A 19801-nucleotide genomic window follows, 5' to 3' on the forward strand; every position below is an offset into this window, starting at 1 on the left:
CACATCCCATTTCCCATTCTCCTTCCCAGGGTGGATTGCTGTTACTAATTTTATGTGCATGTCTTTAAATTTTTATACACATATTTATATATAATAAATGTACCTTCAAAATTATATAGCATTTTTGTGTGTTTTAATTTACTTTACATACATGGAATTTGTTGTACATACTGTCTGCAAATTGCTTTCTTCACTTAACATATCTTAGAGAGTTATTCAAGTCAGTATAAATAAAGAAATCTCATTGTTTTCTATAATGTGGATGTGACAGTACATTTAATAATTTCCCTACTTAAAACACTAAGGTTATTTCTCAGATTTTGTATTATATATAGTGTGACCACAAACATCTTCATATATGTGACTTTGTGCACATATGTGAATGTTGACTTAGAGTTGACACAGGAAAATGTAATAGTTTTGTCAAAGCTTTCATTTTATTTTATTAAAGAATATTATTTTTAAAATGTGGTGAAATATACACAACATTACAATTTTAACCATTTTCAGTAGCATTAAGTTTATTCACATACTGTGTAACCATCACCACAATCTATCCACGGAAATTTTTTCATCTTGCAAAACTGAAACTCTGTATCTATTACACATTAAACCCATTTCCCCCTACCCTAATCCCCAGACCATGACCATTCTACTTTCTGATTCTGAATTTGACTACTCTAAGTACCTCATTTGGGTGGAATCATACATTATTTGTCCTTTTGTTATTGGCTTATCTCACTTGTCATAATGTCTTCAGTGTTCATCTATGTTGAAGTGTTTGTCAGAATTTCCTTCCTTTTTAAGGCTGAATAATATTTTATTGTATGTATGTACCTCATTTTGTTTTGGAACTTTCATTTTAATGGATTCTCCTCAATCTCCCTCCAAGTGGCTGCATCATTACATAAGAGCAGCCATTTCCCCCTATTTTTGCCAAAATTCTACATTAAGAAACTTCTTGAAGACAAAAGTGATCTTTCATTTTAATTTGCATTTCTCCAATTAATAGTGAGATTAAACTGTTTTTATATTTTTATTTCTGTAAATTACTTCTTTACAATCTTTCCTCACTTTCCTATTGGATTATCTTTTTCTCATTGATTTATTGCAGTTCTTTATATATTCTGCATACTCTCCTTTGTCGGTCATACTCATTGCAATTATTTTCTCTGAGTATGTCTCTTTTAACTTTGTGGCTGTTTTCCTGCTTGCCCCATTACCTCCGTTTTCCATTAGTCAAGTTCTTCTATTCCTTGCGTCTGGCACCTCTTTTTAATGGTGTTAGCTTTCCTCAAATGTTTAATGATTTGTGATTGTGAATGATTCTTTGTATTTTTTTCCCTTTTAATGACTATGCGTGCATTCTTGTTTGCAAGCCTGCATAGGATAGGTGAGAGGAAGGAGAGAGGGGCATTGCATGCTGCTGTGCTTGTAGTCTAGTGTGCATAAAGTGAGCCTAGGCAGAAGCAAATTGCTGCCAGGTATGTTACTCTGATAGACTCTTAGCCAGGAGAGCTCCTCATACTTGCAAGGGGTTGTGAGTTGCCCAAGGCAGGTCTGTTTTCCTGTCCAAGCACACATGCTCATTGCTCATCTCTGAGTACAGACAGCTCTGTCATCTGCTGCCTGATCCAAGTAGATCAGTCCAAGTAAGACGAATGGGTGGGAAAATGGGAAGGTGGAAGGAGAGGAAGGATTCCACAAACCTGATGGCTCTTACTGTGGAACCTTAGATACTAACCCAGTTAGTGATTCCTGGATCCCTCCTTCTCTACCTACTCCTCCTGGTAGGCTGTGCCTTGTCTTTGCTTCACCTTTCGTAGCTGCCTGTATGCATTTTGGTTGTGGTTTTCTTCTTCAATCCAATCCTATCTGTATCCCAGGTTTTAGTAATTTTTTTCCTGATTTCTGGTCCGCTGAGCAGGATTGTGGGCCTTGGCAAACAGCTCTTAATTTTTCCTTTCTGTCTCCCTCACTTTCAGGAACCCAGGCTCTCTATGAGAGCCAAGGGACCTATAAGAATGGGAAAGGATCAGAAAGATTAATCATCTCAGTGAGTTTCAGTCAGTGTGTTATTTGATCCTGGTGTGACACCTACTGCATTTTGCTCTTTACCAATATACACAATACCTTGGAAAAATTTAGTTCTCATGGGCCATTACAATGAAAAGTAGAACTGGCATCTACATTTATGTTAACAGAGAACGTGGTTGTCCCCAGCTTTCATTAATCTTCTAGCAGGAAATTTTCTCCTATGAGTGTTTGTATCAGTTTTCTTACATGATAAGAAAAAGTGAGCAAGCCTGAATTTTCTTTAAGACTAAACATTGAGAGATACTTAAATAAGTTGAAACAGAGAATAGAAGTTTATGTTATTTAATATAATCAGAGGAGTTTTACTGGACTTTGTTCTTGGATCCAGAATTTTGAAAAAAGAATATTACCCCTAAGAGACCCTATTTATCCATCTTTCAATGGCTGGGAGAATTTTTCATCCTTGGTGAAATGACATGACATTCAAACACATTAACCTTTAAACTGCAAGGGGAAAAAGTCAAGAGTACCTCTCATTTGTTGAAGGAAGTGAGTTTATTTAGATTCAAACTAGACATATTTTCTTTTCTCCAACTGCGCTGAGTTCAGTAAGAATACAGATGCATGGAAATTAAAAATATTTGATGGAAATGAATTCACTGTGTTAGTCCCAGATTTTTTTTTATGCATTCTCTCATTTCATCCTCACAGGAGTTTATTTATTTATTTTTTAATATTCTGTATTCTTTTTTTAAAAATTCTTTATTTTCTTTCTTTCTTTCTTCTTTCTTTCTTTCTTTCTCTCTTTCTTTCTTTCTTTCTTCTTTCTTTCTTTCTTTCTTTCTTTCTTTCTTTCTTTCTTTCTTTCAGCTGCATCTGGTCTTAGTTGGGATCTTTGTTGAGGCATGCAGGATCTTTGTTGAGGCATGCAGGATCTTTCATTGTGGACTTGGGCTTCTCTCTAGTTGTGGTGTGTGGGTTTTCTCTCTCTAGCTGTGGTGTGCAGGCTCCAGGGCATGTGGACTCTGTAGTTTGTGGCACACGGGCTCTCTCATTGAGGTGAGCAAGCTCAGAATTTGTGGCACGCGGGCTTGGTTACCCTGTGGCGTGTGGGATCTTAGTTCCCCAACCAGGGATTGAACCTGCATACCCTGCATTGGAGGGCGGATTCTTTACCACTGGACGACCAGGAAAGTCCCAGTCCCAGACTTTTTTAGTGCATACAAGTCATTCTTTAAGTTTCTGTAGCAGTTCTTAGAATGGAAGTATCAGGATCTTCAGAAATGATGAAGATTAGCTCTAACAGTTTGACTGTTAAAAGTACGTTGTATCCACTGGGAAGAAGTCATAATCCTGGAGTTTTGGAGAAAAGGATATGCATACTAGACTAAACTATGAATATATTCCAAAGGCTTGATAACAACTTAGGCTCTTGGTACCAGTTCTATAATTAACAGGGACAAAATTGAAATGAGACCAGTAACAGGCCTATAAATGTTTTATAGAAACAACATTTATCAAAATGTGTTTTGATTTGCTTTGGTATTAAAGCTAAAAAGCCCAAATTTGGGGCTAGCAACAGACAGCAAACAGACTATGAAATTTATAAACAGTTCACACATATAAGTGGCCCATCATTGGAAAAATGAAATGCCCAGCTGGACGGGGTGCCTTTGGAGGGTTACTGACTTATGACTAGTGTCTGCAACAGTTTCTGGATTCCTAAATACCCAAGGATAGTTGTGCTAGATGGGCACAGGCACTGGTATCATCTGGCCAGACTACATTTTTTCCCATGTAAAAGGGATGATACTCTCTTTCATCTTTCTGCATGAGATTGTTTTCATCGGCATTCTGTGAGGGACCCTCATGGAGAGTGGTTGACTGGCTCATCCAAGCAAAAGCTCTCCACAACACAATGCAATCCCTGTATACTTTGTGTTCAGAGTTTTGTCTGTGGCATTTCAGCTCCCTAACTTGGATTTCCTGTGCTCTGTATTTGACGGTTGCATGAAGCATTTTTGATAATGAGACCTAAATCTTTGTTCTGGATAAATGTCATCTGTAAGTATATGCTTTTTAGCTTGGATTATTGCCTTATTTATTTTATGAACATTGTGTACACTAAGATATAAGTTTTGGGGTTTTTTTGTCCAGGGTCTGTGACAGATTCTAACTCCTCTCTCTCTAGCTTTGTTTTCTGTCTTTATATGTGGAACACTCATCTCCAGTTGAGATATCTTTGGCACACATTTCTATCTTGCTGGCTCTCCTGCCTCTAAGCCATTTGTGACTGCTTAGAAGCATGTAGACAATTTTTTTCCAGCTCTAATGGATTAAGCCATCGTTCATGTTCTTAAAAAAATCCTTATAACTTATTTTATGCTGGGCAATTTTAAGACTTTCATTCTCAGTCCTTTAACATTCTATAGTCAGGCAAAGCCTGGAGGAGTGAGAAGAGAAGTTGACTTCTAAACTGTTATATATAATGGAACTAGTTCAAATCTTTTTATGAATTTTTATTACAAAAGTATTATCCATCTATTAGACAAAGCTAGAAAATAGAGAAGAAACCACAATATCCAGAGAAAATGTGCATTAGTTTTGAGAGGGTTTTTTTTCCTAATTTTTTCTATTCACTTAAATTGTGTAGTAGTTAGGGCTACAACTCAGATTTGTATCCACATTTCAAATTTCGTATTACAATATAAACATTTCCTCATGTTAATACAAACTTCATAAACATTTGTAATGGCTTCAAGACATTTAATAATAGAGATGTACCATAATTTAACAGCTCCTATATTGTTGAACATTTTGTTTCCAAATGCTCATGAGTGCACATAATGATGTAATGAACATCTTTGTGCATATGGATTTTTAAAATTATTTTCTTAGGTTGGTAGTTTGCTGCCTAGAACTAGACTCAAAATTCCAGAAGTCTCTCCAACATAAATTTCAAATGTTTAAAGGAGAAAAACAAGGAAATCTGAATAAACCTCTTACATAACCATGGTACATTTAACAAAACTAAGAAATTGACATAGGTGCCATACATTAACTAAAATATAGACTTTTTCAGTATTTCCCCATTTTTCACTCATGTCTTTTTTCTGTTCTAGGACACAATCCAGGATACCATATTGTTTTTAGGGTTCAAATTTTAGAAAACGGTGACAGTAGCTTATTCAGAAAGGGAGCTGAGTTATGTGTTTTCTGGATCCTTGCTTAGCTCACAATGTCTTCCTCTTACTGAGTCATAAATGACAACCTTGTTGTGGGTGGGATTCTTGAGTCTTAGTTTTCCTCCTTTAAATATTTGAATATATTATCATGTTCCTTACACATTTTTTTTTTCTTCAGTCTAGTCATTAAGAGCCCCTTGAGTTTTCCTTCTATGATCTGGTTCCTTATATGATATTTGGCAAGGTTTCATAGCTCTGACTGTTTGTAGCTTGTCAGAACTTCACTGGTCATTTGCTGTCTAGAACTGGATCAATACTCAAGAAGTCTCACCAAGGGCTTCCCTGGTGGCACAGTGGTTAAGAATCCGCCTGCCACTGCAGGGGACATGGGTTCAAGCCCTGGTCTGAGAAGATCCCAAATGCGGCGGAGCAACTAAGCCTGTGTGCCACAACTACTGAGCCTGCGCTCTAGACCACAGGAGCCACAACTACTGAAGCTCGCGCGCCTAAAGCCCGTGCTCCGCAACAAGAGAAGCCACCGCAATGAGAAGCCCGCGCAACCGCAATGTAAAAGTAGCCTCCCAGCACCACCCTCCCTCCAAGGGGCAAAGAAACAAAGACCCAATGCAGCCAAAAATAAATAATAAATTAATAAATTTTTTAAAATGTCTCACCAACACAAAGTACATTCCATCTTCAACACTTGGCTTTTGACACAGCCCATGATTCTCATACATCCTTTGGCAGCTGTATCTTTCTTGACTGAATGTCTATTCAAATAAATTGTTAATACCAAATAAAAATTTGGTTTTAATATGAGGAAATGCTTATGACATAAATAATAGAATTTGAATATTCCCTATTCAAATGAAATAAAATGCATGGATTATTTACCCTAGTCTTAACCCATGCATTCTCCATGGGAGTAAACAGTGAAAAAAAATCTCTATGTTACAATGGCTGTGGTTCTCCAAAGCTCAGCCTTACCTAATAAAATCTTATTCCTTGGTATTTAATTTCTCTCAGGGAGAGATTAAGTCAAAGTAAAATGTTCTCCTAAGGGGGCGGGTGATAATGAAAGTCATACAGTTATTATCTTCAACAAAATACGGATTTCCCAATCTGTCAAGATGATCTCAATTCTTTGGAGGGTTAAACGTATAAATATCTTTATTATGAATTGATACAAACCATCAATAAACAAAGCAGCACTTTGATCATAAACACTCCGGCTACCCTCAAGACTGACCCAAATTTAGGGGCTTGGTATGATTGCTCACAGACAAAAGATTCCTCGTCATAGATAACATGATATTATTTTGAATACAAACATTGTGATATAATGAAAGACTCTGCCAAACATTATGATATAATCAAAGACTCTGCTTAAGAAACTGAAGACAGATTAGGGTTAATGGTATTTCCTTGGTTTATCAGCTTAATAACCCAAATTAAATAGTACATGAAATTAGTCTGGAACAACTATTAATAAATATTTCACAGTCCCTAATGATCATTGCATTCTCCCTCAATGCTTAAAAATCACCACCATCACCATCATCATCATAATCATTATCATTATCGTCATCACTACTTTTCACTGAGCAAGTGGTATGTGCAGGTTTGATGCTAAATGCTCTACTTTCATTACCACTTTAGATACTGTTACTTTTTCAATCAATCTGGAATTTATTTTTTTAATGGTGTTAGGTGGATATTCAATGGTATTTTCCAGATTTGGAAATTTCCATATGGAAATCAAGTTGTCTCAGTTCCACTTATTAAATAGCCCATCTTTCCCCCAATGATTTATGATGCCCCCTCTACTTTATACCAAGGACTCATTTATACTTGGGTCTATTTCTGGGCTCTTTATTCTATCCCATTGGTCTATTTGTCCATTTATAGGCTGTTATTATCTTAGTAATTTGTTTTTGCTGTCTTACTTTTCAGTAAACCTATATAGCTTGTGGAGTAGGTTCTTCGTTTCAGAATTATCTTGGCTACATCTTGACCTCTTTGTGTGCTCTTGGTGAGTGAATTCTGTTCTTTCTTTCTCTTCTTGTAAGGACACTAGTCTCATTATGAGGACTCCACCCTCATGGTCTTATCTAAACCTAATTACCTCCCAAAGGTTCTACCTCCTAATGCCATCACATTGGTGATTAGGGCTTCAACATATGAGTTTTGGGGGACATAAACATGCAGTCCATAACATGTCTAAAGGAGTAGAATTCTAACCCTCTTTGCCAATTTTTGGATCCATAGATTCATGGCTTCCGCTCCTGTTCATTACTATCTTGTTCACAGAAATGTTTATCTTGTTTGTGAGCATACTTTATGTTACTTAAAAATTTTTTTAACTGTTTTTTACTATCTTTGGGAAAGATGGGAGAATTTCAAGCCAAAATGCTTGAAACAGAACTATGTGTGTTTCGTTGATTGAAAACTTCCCAAAGTCTCAGCTGGATTATCTGTGGTCAGCTCAGCAATACTACAACCTGCTTCCCTGCATTAAGAAGGAGAAGCTAGAAATGACATTCCCCAGAATTCCCTTTTCCTTATGATTCCAGGGTAGCATCAGTCAATGCGAGGCACTTGCATAAGATTGGAAGGCAGAGGAGTAGGAAGGGCCACACTCTCTGGAAGCAGATGTGAGGCTCTTAGCAACTTCAGGGTATTCTTCTGAATGAACTTCTTGGGTACTATACTGTAGGCAGTTGAGACAGCCAGCAGTAGCCTCTAGAGAATCTCTCACTGCATAGTTTCTGGCTAAGATGCATGGTAGGAATTTCTCAAAGTTTTCTGATATTTGAAGCAGTGTCCAAGTAAGCTCTTTAGAACCTCTTATGATGGTGATGCAGGCTGAGATCGTCACAAATAGCCTGCTTGACCTTTGCTCCCTAGTCCTGCAAACAGATACAAAGCCCTCAAATATCCCATTTTAAAACTTTAGTACTTGGAGTAGATCAAGGAGTGTGGTAGTCAGCCTCCAAGATGGCCCCCAAAGATTGCTTGTGAACCTCCCTTCCAGACTGAATCAGGGATGGCTCTGTGTAACCCATAGAATCAGGTGGAAGGGCTGGTGTGTGACTTCTGAAGCTAGGTCAGAAAAGGTGTTGTGGCTTGCATCTTGACCTTTGGAAAGTTTGCTCTGGGAGAAGCCAGTTTTCAATTCATAAGGAGACTCAAACAGCCCTGTGGAGAGGCCCACTTGATGAGGAGCTGAGGTCTTCTACTAAAAACCAGCACCAACCTGTCAGCCATGCGAGTGAGTTGCTTTGAATGGACCCTCTAGTTCCAAGCAAGTCTTCAGATGACTTAAACCCCAGTCAACCTCATGAGACACAGCAAGTTAGTATTTCCCAGTTGAGCCACGTGCAAATTCCTGGCCCATGGATACAGATAATAATTGATTATTGTTATTATAAGCAACTAAGTTTTTTGGGGGAAGGTGATTATGCAGAAATAGATAACTAATACAAGTGGCTTCCATTTTCCTGAACAAAAGCTTATGAAAAAAACTTTTCATTTTAATTCTTCTCAATTTGTCTTATGTACCTATACAGTCCCTGTGCAGTGTGAGTCAGGTCCATTGTCATTTTCTTGCCTGGAATTATTTAAGTCAAGCCATCTTGTGTTTTTCAAACTGGTTGCCAATTCCCAGCTGGAAGAGTTGTTTGCATCTCCCAGGGTTCTCAGCATGTCCACTGCTTATTCTTCCTGCAGAAAGAAGATGGCAGGTTTGAGAGCTGTCAGAATGTAACCGGTTGAATCCCACCTCTACTATTTTCTGGCTGTATAATCTTGAGCAAATTTCTAAAGATTTCTAAATTTTAGTTTTCTGACTATTAAGTAAGAATAATAGTACCTACCACACAAGTTTATAAACAGGTTAAATTTTAAAAGTATATTAAAAATTTACAACGTAGTGTCTGGCACATAGTGATCATTTACTAATGGTTTCTATGATGATGATGGTGATAATCATGAGGATAATGATAAAGTGTGAGCTTTAGTGTTTATCATTCAATGCCTCCCTCGAGTCCCTTCCTGTTTTGAATATCTATTATTGTATAACATACCACTTCTAAAATTTGTATTTAACAACAAGACCATTTTATTATCTCTTGCAGTTCTGTGAGTTGACTGGGATCAGTTGAGTAGACCTGTTCCATGTGGTATTGACTGCAGTCATCTGGGGGCTTTTTTGGGTTGGGATATGCAAGATGGCTCATTCACTTGGCTGTTCTTAATATTGTCTGTTGGCTGGGAGCTCAGTTGGGGCTTTGATCAAAAAGCCTACAAATGGCTTTTCCATATGACTTGAACTTCTCACAGCATGGTGGCTGGATTCAAAGAGTCAGCGTCTCAAAAGCAAAAGTTCCAAGAAGCAGGAAGTGAAAACCACTTATTCTCTTAAAGGCTAGGCCCAGAACTGGCATGGCATTATTTCTGCTACATTCTGTTTGTTAATCAGTCACAGAACCAGCCCAGACTCAAAATTAGGAGTAGCAAAGTCTCCCTTAGATAGGGATAGAGACAAAGAATTTGCCCTCATATTTAAGCTACCACATTTCCCAATTTCCATTCCAAATACCTCCCAAAATCACTCAAGAAGATCCTATGAAGCAAGGTAAGTCTATGAGCTTTCCAAAATATGTCTGATTCTTTCTTACCTCTCTGTCTAGAGCAAGCCTATCCCTCTTCATAAAGTTTTCCCTCAGATACCTCTACCCTCTGGGGGATCCTAGGACTGACTGTCAGGATTGGACATTGATCAGTGTCTGCTGTGAAGTTTTATGACCATACAACCATCCATTGGTATCTGCAGGGGACTGGTTCCCCTCACAGATACCAAAATCTTTGGAGGCTCAAGTCCCTTATATAAAATGGCATAGTATTTGCATATGACCATTACATAGTCTCCTGTGTAATCTCTAGATTACTTATAATACCTAATAGAATGTAAATGCTATGTAAATAGTTGCTGGAGTGTGCAGCAAATTCAGGTTTTGCTTTTTGGAACATTGTGGATTTTTTTTTTTTTTTAGTATTTTCAATCTGCAGTTGGTTGAATCCGCAGATATGGAACTTGTGGATGTGGAAGGCTGAGTGTACCTGTTACTTGACACTTTCCAGATCTGAATACTCATTTTGTATATAGTTTCCCACTGAGTGGGATTTACATGTCTTGGCTTTGAGCGTTGATCAGTGCCTAGTAAGTATTTTCTGATTTGAATGTTATATTGTGGGGAGGAGTGATGGAAGGGAATTGGTATTTATTGAACACTTAGAGCCAACCACAATGCTAAGTTTACATATATCATTTCATATATTTTTGATGACCATTCTATAAGTATTATTATTCCCATCTGACAAGGAAACCAAGTACTTAATTTGCTTTATTTTACAACCAGTAAGTAGAAAAACCAGAACTGAATGCAGATCTATTTGAGGCCAAGGCCCTCATCTTTCACTGGTAACATCCTGCCTACAACCCCCTTGAAATGAAGCTGTCTGGGAAAAAAGGGGAAAACTATGTAACTAGGGACTGTGGTTTCTAGAGTATTTGAATCATAAACTCCCATGGTGAGGGTGTGCTCTAGTCAGCTTATCTGCGTGCAGACATTTACTACTGCCTAGGACTAAAGCTAAACATTAACCCACTTGAGATCTGCTTTTTCTTTTTGTTTTTCAAACTCCCATGACTCTCAGTGGCCTTGGTCATAGACCCTTTCCATTATTATTCCCTTTTAAACAGCTTCTCGGTATCATGACAGCATGTTTGGAAACACAGTGGCATATTTGTGGTGATTAAACTTCACTAAAATGTCTGGATCCTAGGCTTGCATAGGCCTCTTGGCTCCAGCATTGCCTGGGAGCCCCTATTTATGTCTCCATTTGAGGAATCTCAAGAGAGGGTTTGTGGCTCCTTCTCTCCAGCCTCAGAGGGGAGAAAAATTTCTGGGTCAGCAGTTCCAGAGGGCTTCAAGGGGATCAAAGAGAGAAAAGCAAACACTGAGGAAAAAAATGTGCTATTTATTCTTAGAACAAAGTTACATTGGCAGCTTTCTCCTCTCCAGTAATACTTGTTTTCCTGAAAGGATTATACACGTGTTTGCTTCCTTCCATAGGATTTAACCACCACTCAGCTTATGACCTGCAACTTCTATCTCCCATCCCCTCTCAACTATGCTTTCAGCTTCCTCACTGGCTGGGCAAAATTTAAAGAGATTAAAATCAACCATGAGAGAAAGTGGGTTAATACAGCTGTTACAAATGCCCATGTCAGCAATCCAAGTCAGCAGCTTAAATTAACTCAGCCATGTGAGTGGTGTCCCTGTGCCATAGATGGGGGGGTCCAGAGATTTTAGGCCTCCATCCCCAGGGAAGCAATGAAGAGGCTTAGGCTAAGTGAGGAGGCCTGCTAAGTGGAGGTGTCTTTCTGTCTTTCTTTGGGAGAGCAATTTCATTCATGTTTTTTTCATGGACGTTTCTGCTTTTAATTAATTGAACAAATTCATTAAGTGTTATGTGGCATGATAATTTATTGAGAAACGTTTTCGTGTCTTCTTCTCTTTGTTGTCAGTGCTCTTCTCTCCTCTGCCTCAAGAGGGTAGGAAGACCCTTGTCTTTGGGGGCTTTTTTGTTGCTGGTTGAAAACAGACTTTCTAGTAGAAGAAGAAGCCCATGTTTTTTGGTTTTGCTTTGGTCACCTATGCTGATTGAGGGGAATTGCGCTGGGGCTGGAGTGGGAGCTTTGGGTTTCTGAGGGTACACATCCTGACTGGAAGCTAAGGAAGTCCCTGTAAAGGAAAGAAAGAACAAGATTACAGAGGGTGTTCATCAAGTATGAATATCTGGACCCTGCTTTCCCACAGCACTCACAACAAGGGCTGCTGAAGGGCAGGAGGGGAGAGGGGTAGAGTAGAAACAACTAAACATTAGAGGCTGTGGCCTTGAGAACCCCTGTGAAAAAAATCTCATGTCCGAGGCCTCAGAAGTACCTGTCTCCTTGTTCCATGCAGGCTTGGAAAATAAGCCTGGATGTGGTAATCAGTATAGAGAGAAGAGGCCCCTCTTTGCATGTTCTGTATGGTACAAGTCACCAGGGACCTACCCCTGACTCTGGGAAGTACCTAATAATGACTGAGATTAAATTTCCCTATGGAGGGAGTAAAGCGCTCAGGGAAAATTAAATTCAATTTAGAGAAATAAGAGAAGTGTGATAGTTCTTGCATCCTAATCATGTAGTAGCACATACTAGGTGCTAGGCACTGTGAAAACTCTGGAGACAAAGAGATGAACAAGCACCTGTTGCCCTCACGGGTGAAGAAACACATTGCAGAGTTCACAATGAAGACATGTCACAGATGCCAGGGAATCAGGAGGAAGCACTGCCTCTATTTGGAGGCAAGGAAGTGTTTCCAGAATTGCTCATCTTTATTCTGAGTCTTAAAAGATGAGCTGGAATTCCTCAGTGGAGGATGGGGGTGGAGTTGAGAACATTCTGTACAAAGGTACAGAAGTGTGAAATAGCATGACATGTTTGGGAGACGGTAAAGAGGTTGATACAGCCGAAGCATGATAGATTGTTATAGAATGGGTGGAGGCTGACCCTGAAGGACTTTGAATCCCATGCTAAGAAGTCTAGACTTTATCCTGTAAGAGGTGGGCAACCCCCAAACGATGCTAGTAATGTGAATATGTGCATTTATTATGAATTAAAGCCAGTTAAGGAAGGTCACAAAGGAGGAATGACCACAAAGGTAGGAAGGAATCTAGGAGATGGGAAAGTGCAGAAGTGAAGGGAGAAGAGTTTGTGAAGAAGAAAGTAGCCAACGGTGGACAATACTGCAGAGAGGTACCAACACAAGCTCAGGGACAGCCACTGGATTTTGAAATTTGTAGGCTATTTTTGACTCGAATGAGGGCAATTTCAGTGGTGTGTTGGGGGTCAGAAACCAGACTACAGTGAGTTGACAACTGAATGGAGGTTGAGAAATTGATAATAAATACACCCATTTGTTTGAGAAATTTGGAAAAGAAATAAAGATATGGAAAAATATCTATAAATGGGTGATTTATTTATGTATTTCAAATGATGAGGAGGGCTTAAGCATCTTCAAGATTTAGGGGAAGGAGGGAATGGGAAGATCAGAGATGAGGGAAGAGAAATTAGAACAGGGAAGGAAGTCTGGCAAGCAGAGGCTTGAAGCACAGAGAAGAACCCCCTGACTGACCAAACCTCCCATGTGCCCAAGGGGTTGAGGTCATACATCTGTGTGGAAGCTGTTACTCTGCACATCTCAGTACAACTAAACTCTGTGTTTCTGAGAAGTATAGTAAACCATTTAAACATAAATCAAATGGGTCATATTTTAAATGCATTAATCAAACTTGCTAATTTAAAGGATTCCTAGTATGGACCTTCTGTTGAAACAAATGAATCAGCTTTTCATTTATTATCTCTTCTTTTGTTAGGACCATAATCTTAGACTCCTTGTTTACATCCAAAGTAGGTCCCTCAACTCCATTAGCTGTGTCCAGACACAGGAGGCTGACTGGTTGCTGGATACCGGCATCAGTTTAAGAATGGAAATCACTCCAATTTGGGCACTGGGGTAATGAACAGAGTGTCATCCATTTGGTTTGATTAGATCTAGCACACCTGTGCATAAGGACACCATGTTCCAGAACTTGCTACTATGAAATTTATGAATCAGAGAGCTGATTAAATGAATGTACTGTAGGGTTTTAAGAAGTTCAGAGTTACCTCAACCATCTGCTCTGGTTAGTGCACAGTCTTCAAAGAAATGTATAGTTTGGTATGTTTTGTCATCTGTCCTGTGTTTGCCTATTTATCTTTCAGACCAAATCACTCTACTAATTTCTCAAGCTCACACCTTTCACAGAGTTACAGGAGACAAGTCTTTGAGGAATTTGGAAGAGTTGTAGGCAGTCTCGTAAAGGAGTACTGAATAAGGCTCAGAGTTTAGTTCAGTTATGCTGTTAGATTGAGCTACTGTAACACAAATTTTATACTTTATTTTGAGCTCTACTGTTTTTTATTCCTCTAAAAATGACTTTTAGTAGTTTGCTACATATGAAGTGTACTTTTTAATAGGTTGTGGGACTAAAATTACTTATAGCAGAATGTCTTAATTTTATAATGAGTCAATGGTATCTTCAATGTAAAAAAGACATTTATATTATAGACAATTGTTTAGGGTCATATAAGTTGTGGATAGAGACATAACTTGCTTTTTCTTAAAGCACAACTATTAGCAACTTTACTAGGCATGTTTCATGATTCCATTGTCTCATTTCTTATAATTAAAACCTCTCAGTTTTACAGCGACTTCCTGTAGGTTAGAAAGAGAGTGTTTTGTATGAATGATTTAGTAAAGTTATACTCATACTTATTTAACCTTGTTAACCAAGATGAAAAAAGTAAGGGAGGTTTCAGCAAAAGGATGAGAATCTCCCTATGGAAAACAGAGGGAATAAAAGAAGCAAAATTTACACTCAGCTATGTTTATGGTTTAACTGGTGAATATGTTTTGATTCAAAACCTATCATTATTTCTGCCTGGCAAACTGGTTCATCTGTACCATTTTTCTAGATTCCACATATATGTATTAATATATGATATTTGTTTTTCTCTGTCTGACTTACTTCACTCTAGGATTGACATATATACACTAATATATATATATAATAGATAACTAATGAGAACCTGCTGGATAGCACAGGGGACTCTACTTTGCTGTACAGTAGAAATCAACACAACATCACAAAACAACTTTACCTCAATTTAAAGAAAAAAAACCTATCACTAATCACAGGTAATGTTGTATTGGGCAGCAGAAACTAGCGAGAGAAATATTTTGATTTCTACTCTGTTGCCTCAAGCAAGGTAAAGTGGTTGAGCCAAAAGGATTTAGATTTCTACTCTTCTCACTGGGCCCATGAGGAATTAATTCAATGAGAGGTAAGCTTCCACTTCGCAATAGAATAAAGACATGCTTAGTTGATGCTTTTTCCTCATTATTTCATCCCTTTTGGACACATAACATTTTAAGAAAGGTGGGGGAGGTGATTAGAACACTGGGGGGCCAGTTGCGGGGGTGGTGCTCAGCTGTGTGGCTCAAGTTCCCTGTGCTTTCTGGTTTTATTAAAAATTTTTTTGACTAGTGTGTCCAGCACCCCCTTATATTCCTCTGTACAGGCAAAACTTCACTTTTTGAAAAGGAAGAGAAGGCCTGGGAACGTTAATTTTATTATCTACCTCTGGAAACTAAGGAGAGCATAACCGTCAATCCTGATTTATTTGGTGATTAAAGGCATCCATTAGACCTTGTAAAAAGTTGGTGAAAGGTCTGGCTGTAAATGTATGGTGCTGCATTCTTCAACCTTTGGTGTCTAGGAGGTGTTAGTAGCTAATACTATCATACAACTAGTGTCATTTCAGCAGGTAGTTGTGAAGTGAATGAATTTAAATGCCACGTGGTTAATGAAAGGAAGGAAGAAACAAAGAAGCAAAGAGAGAGAAAAATTGTCCTGCTTCCCCTAATATTTTAAACAATATTTTCAGGCTCACTTTTGTTAAGATGAATAAATATGAAATGACTGTAAGATAGAACATTTTAAAAAAAACTCAGCCTCCTGATTTTCCTAAAGTGACATCATTAATGGTGACACATTGATGTCTCTGTCTGCGCATCCATTAGCCTCTCATCAGGCCATGAGGCAATTTCCTTTGTCTTTCATTATTTGGTTTACATGACTGCCTTGCTCTGAGCTCCTAGAGATCATTTACTACTTCTGGAATTCATAAGTGCTTGATGTTTGAATGTTTCTTTTAAAAGCAGTGCTATAAGAGAAGGGACAAGAATTCTGGTTTCAATCATTTGTACTTTCTTGAGACAGAACCAGATTTCCTACTCTTGACCATGTGATGATGACATTACCCGCTCAAGGCTGAGATAAATCCAGGGATTTTTGTTAGTTTGGTATTATCTTAACATGCTTTGGTCAAGAGAGAGATTTTGATATTTTCCTTTTCCTGATGACTTTTGGTGATCATCCATTACTAAACTGAGCGCCTCACTTACTGTGCAAACTCCTTATCTGTTAGGACCTAGGCTTCGTCTCTGCATTTCCTACGGAAGTGGTTCTTAATCCTGACTGTACATTTTAATTATCTGCAGAGGTTAAAAAAAATGGGCTCCACACCTAGAGATTATGATTCAATTGATCTGGTCTAGAGCCCAGCTTGTAATTTCAAAATATTCCCCAGGTTAGGATTGAGTGTAACGTGCAGTAAGGTCACCTACAATGTCTAGGACAATTCCTTGTGAAGGGCAGGTGGTCTCCAGGAAATGGCAGTTAAACTGAACTGCATTGATAAACAGGCTACACAGGGCCATATGATTTTGGGTGAGGACATATCTGGACATATTCCACTGCAGGAATTGTGTAGTACCTTAAGTGGCTCATAATTTTGGGGCAAAACCACAGGGGCCTGAAGGTCTTACCTTAGTTGAGTTGGTAGATCAGTTTTGTTTTGTTGTCCCCCTTTTGGGTGCTGTGCCTTAGTTTCCTCATCTGTAAAATGGAAATAACCAAAGTTTGGGGTCATATTTTTGTTTGAGGCAAAAACCAGTACCAGTAAAAATTCACCGCAATGAGCTTTGTGTAAAATCATCAAATTGCTGTCATGCAAACACAAATGGGAGTTTAGGAAGTGGAAGCAGCAGAAATGTGTCTGGGGTACTTGTCAAAGTTGATCGATAGGGTTCAGCAATGATGTGGACTTAGGGATTCTCCTACCAAATCCCAGCATCATGACATTAGTGCTGCTGAAGAAATGCCACTGAGGGTTAAAACTACCACTTCTCTTTTGTGTTAAATGAAGGGGCTCTGGGGACTAGACCTCTTCCATGAGTCAGAGGTCCTGCTGCTGGCCAGGACACCAGTGTGCAGGATGGTGGAGCCCTGCTCTTACCACCAGCGCCTTGGGAGCCCTGCACACTGTGCAGGGAGGCCCAAGCCTGCTGACACATCACCAAGAATGCTTACACTGAGAGCTTAGTTCACAGCCCTGGGCCTGGACCCAGGCATGAAGTAGTTACTTCATATCCTGGTTTCCTGGGATGAACACTCTTCCACTTCTAATTCCCCACCCCTGCCTATAACTGGAGCTGAGGCTGTTCCTGTGCACATAGACTCCCTCCTGCCTCTGTTCCTGCCTGGCTCATCCTGTGGATCTCAATCCCAGATTGTGTTCCTATCCACTTCAGCCGTAAGGGCAGCCAGCTCTCCCATAACCAGGGAAAACTTCACAAGATAGCCCCTGAGCATCTGCCACGGTCTAGCAGAGGGACTTAATGCTCCTCCTTACATCTGATCTAAAGTCTGAAATGCTATGTAATGCTATGCTTTAGTTATATCCCCCTAGAGATGGAAAATAGAGGATTCCCTCTTTTATGATAGTTGTGGTATTAGTGAAGTACTGGCCCCTCTCATTTTGGGATAAATCTCCCCCATACATTTGGTTTCTCGTAACAGTCTATGGTTTATCTCTTGTCATCCCATCTCAGGCTATGGAGGATCAAAGCACACATAGTGTCTTATTAAAAGGGCAATCAAGGACAACTTATTTTACAGGTGGGAAAATGGGTCACAGAGAGTTTTGATGATGTGTAACTGTAATAAGTGAATGGGACCTGAAATGAGGACTCTCCTTTCTATCAAAGTGGCAGGGTGGCGGCAAAACGGTGGTGGTACATGCAGACAGTGGTGGTAGCAAAGTGTACCACTTGAGAAACTTGGATTGCAGGGACAAACAGATTTTCACTTCATGACATCTCAGTTTTCTCATCTATAAAAAATGAAAACAAGAGTACTTAACATGTCAGGATGCTGTGAGGGTTAAGAGAAATATATGTGAAAAGGACTGGTGCCGGGTTTGGCTCTTATAAGTAAGTAAGGCAGTAAATGCACACACATGCAACCATGAAGTGGGTAGCGTTGAAGAGTTCCTGTCCAAGGCTTAACCATAGTCCACAGGTCTCCTGAGATAGCTTCTGGGAGCACTGGTTTCTATAGGACCCTGGAGCAGTCACTCCAAAGCCCTTCCCTCAGGTTGATCTCTCTGGAGAGTGACCCCAAAGACCCCCAAGAGGGCTCTCTGGCCACTTATGCCCAGTTGCAGAACCAGAGGCAGAGGCTGTCCTAGATGGCAGCTCTCATCCTGTTATATCTGTGATTCCTGAAACCAGTTGGACAGCAGAGGTTCAACAGTATCTTCTTCATTATAATGAATTGAGGTTATCCTAAGCAGAGCATTCAGCCCAGTGCCTGGTGTGTACTAGGCATTCAACAAATGTTAGTAGTTATTAATAGTAGTAGTTTTAAATCCAAAGCTAGGTTCATGGGTCAGAGTGCTTCCAAATTTCAGACTCCTTCCTCTAGATTAGGAAGCAAGTGAATATGTTCTGGGTTAGGGCCAATCCATGGAAAGTCTATGCCACCGACTGTTATTTATTCATTCATGTATTTATTTATATACTTAGTACACATTTACTGAGCATCACTTATGTGTGTTGCCCTTGCTCAGCACACAATTCTCTGATCTCTGGTGTTTATGCGTGGCAGTTGCACCAGGCTGGTACGAATAGTGTTACACCAGGAAAACCCACTTCTCAGTATCACTTTTCCATCTGCCTTCTGATAAAGCTAGAGAGTTAGGAGGAGCTCTGATCATGGCACCTTGTGGGTGAAATCTGGAGTTGGTCATGTGTGCATTTTACAGATAAGAAAACTGAGGCCTGAGAGGGGAGTACTTGCCCCAAGTTCAGACAGTACTTTAGTGGCCATCTGAGGCTAGAATCTGGTTCTGATTAGTTTAGGAATAAAGGGCCCTTTCCAGCAGACCACTTGCCTCTGTATGAGAGGGAGATAACTAGTCTTTACATTTTCACTTACACATAGGTGTTCTTTTTCTTTCTGAAGAGGTGCATTTTAAGGTTAAATGAAATAGCATTTGAATAAGCCTAGAACAGTGGTTCTTAACTCTAATTGCATTAGATCATCTGAACATCATGTTGAGAATACTGATTTTGGAGCCCTACCCCAGACCAATTAAATATGCATTTGTGGGACCAGGGGCCTCATATTGGGTTTTTTTTTTTTTCTTTTTTGTGGTACGCGGGCCTCTCACTGTTGTGGCCTCTCCCATTGCGGAGCACAGGCTCTGGACGCACAGGCTCAGCGGCCATGGCTCACGGGCCTAGCCGCTCCGCGGCATGTGGGATCTTCCCAGACCGGGGCACGAACCCATGTCCCCTGCATCGGCAGGCGGACTCTCAACCACTGTGCCACCAGGGAAGCCCACTCATATTGGTTTTTAAAGCTCTCCACGTGTTTCTAAAGTATGGTCAGGGCTCCACAGTCTAATATCCAGTCATTCTAATACACAGTGGTCTAGAGATCAGTGCTTCCAAAACTCTAATGCACATTTGAATTATCTGGGGATCTTGTTAAAATTCAGATTCTGATTCAGTAGGTTA

General features: G+C 39.5%; 1 long non-coding RNA gene across 2 annotated transcripts; it reads right to left on the reverse strand.

Annotated features, from left to right (window-relative positions):
- Positions 1–1466: 1466 nt before the first annotated feature.
- Positions 1467–19615, reverse strand: LOC149747704 (uncharacterized). Of its 2 annotated transcripts, none has more exons than XR_016395373.1 (3): positions 17957–19615; positions 16766–16835; positions 1467–8945 (listed from the first exon to the last, which is right to left on the reverse strand). It is a non-coding gene; the product is annotated as an uncharacterized LOC149747704 (long non-coding RNA). The 2 variants fall into 2 exon arrangements; XR_016395374.1 differs by lacking the exon at positions 1467–8945 and adding an exon at positions 10588–12031.
- Between the last annotated feature and the right edge of the window lie 186 nt (positions 19616–19801).

The sequence above is a fragment of the Delphinapterus leucas genome, chromosome 13, assembly GCF_059928025.1.
Source record: "Delphinapterus leucas isolate spDelLeu-1000000601 "Yukka" chromosome 13, BTC_Dleu_Yukka2, whole genome shotgun sequence".
Classification (NCBI taxonomy): domain Eukaryota; kingdom Metazoa; phylum Chordata; class Mammalia; order Artiodactyla; family Monodontidae; genus Delphinapterus; species Delphinapterus leucas.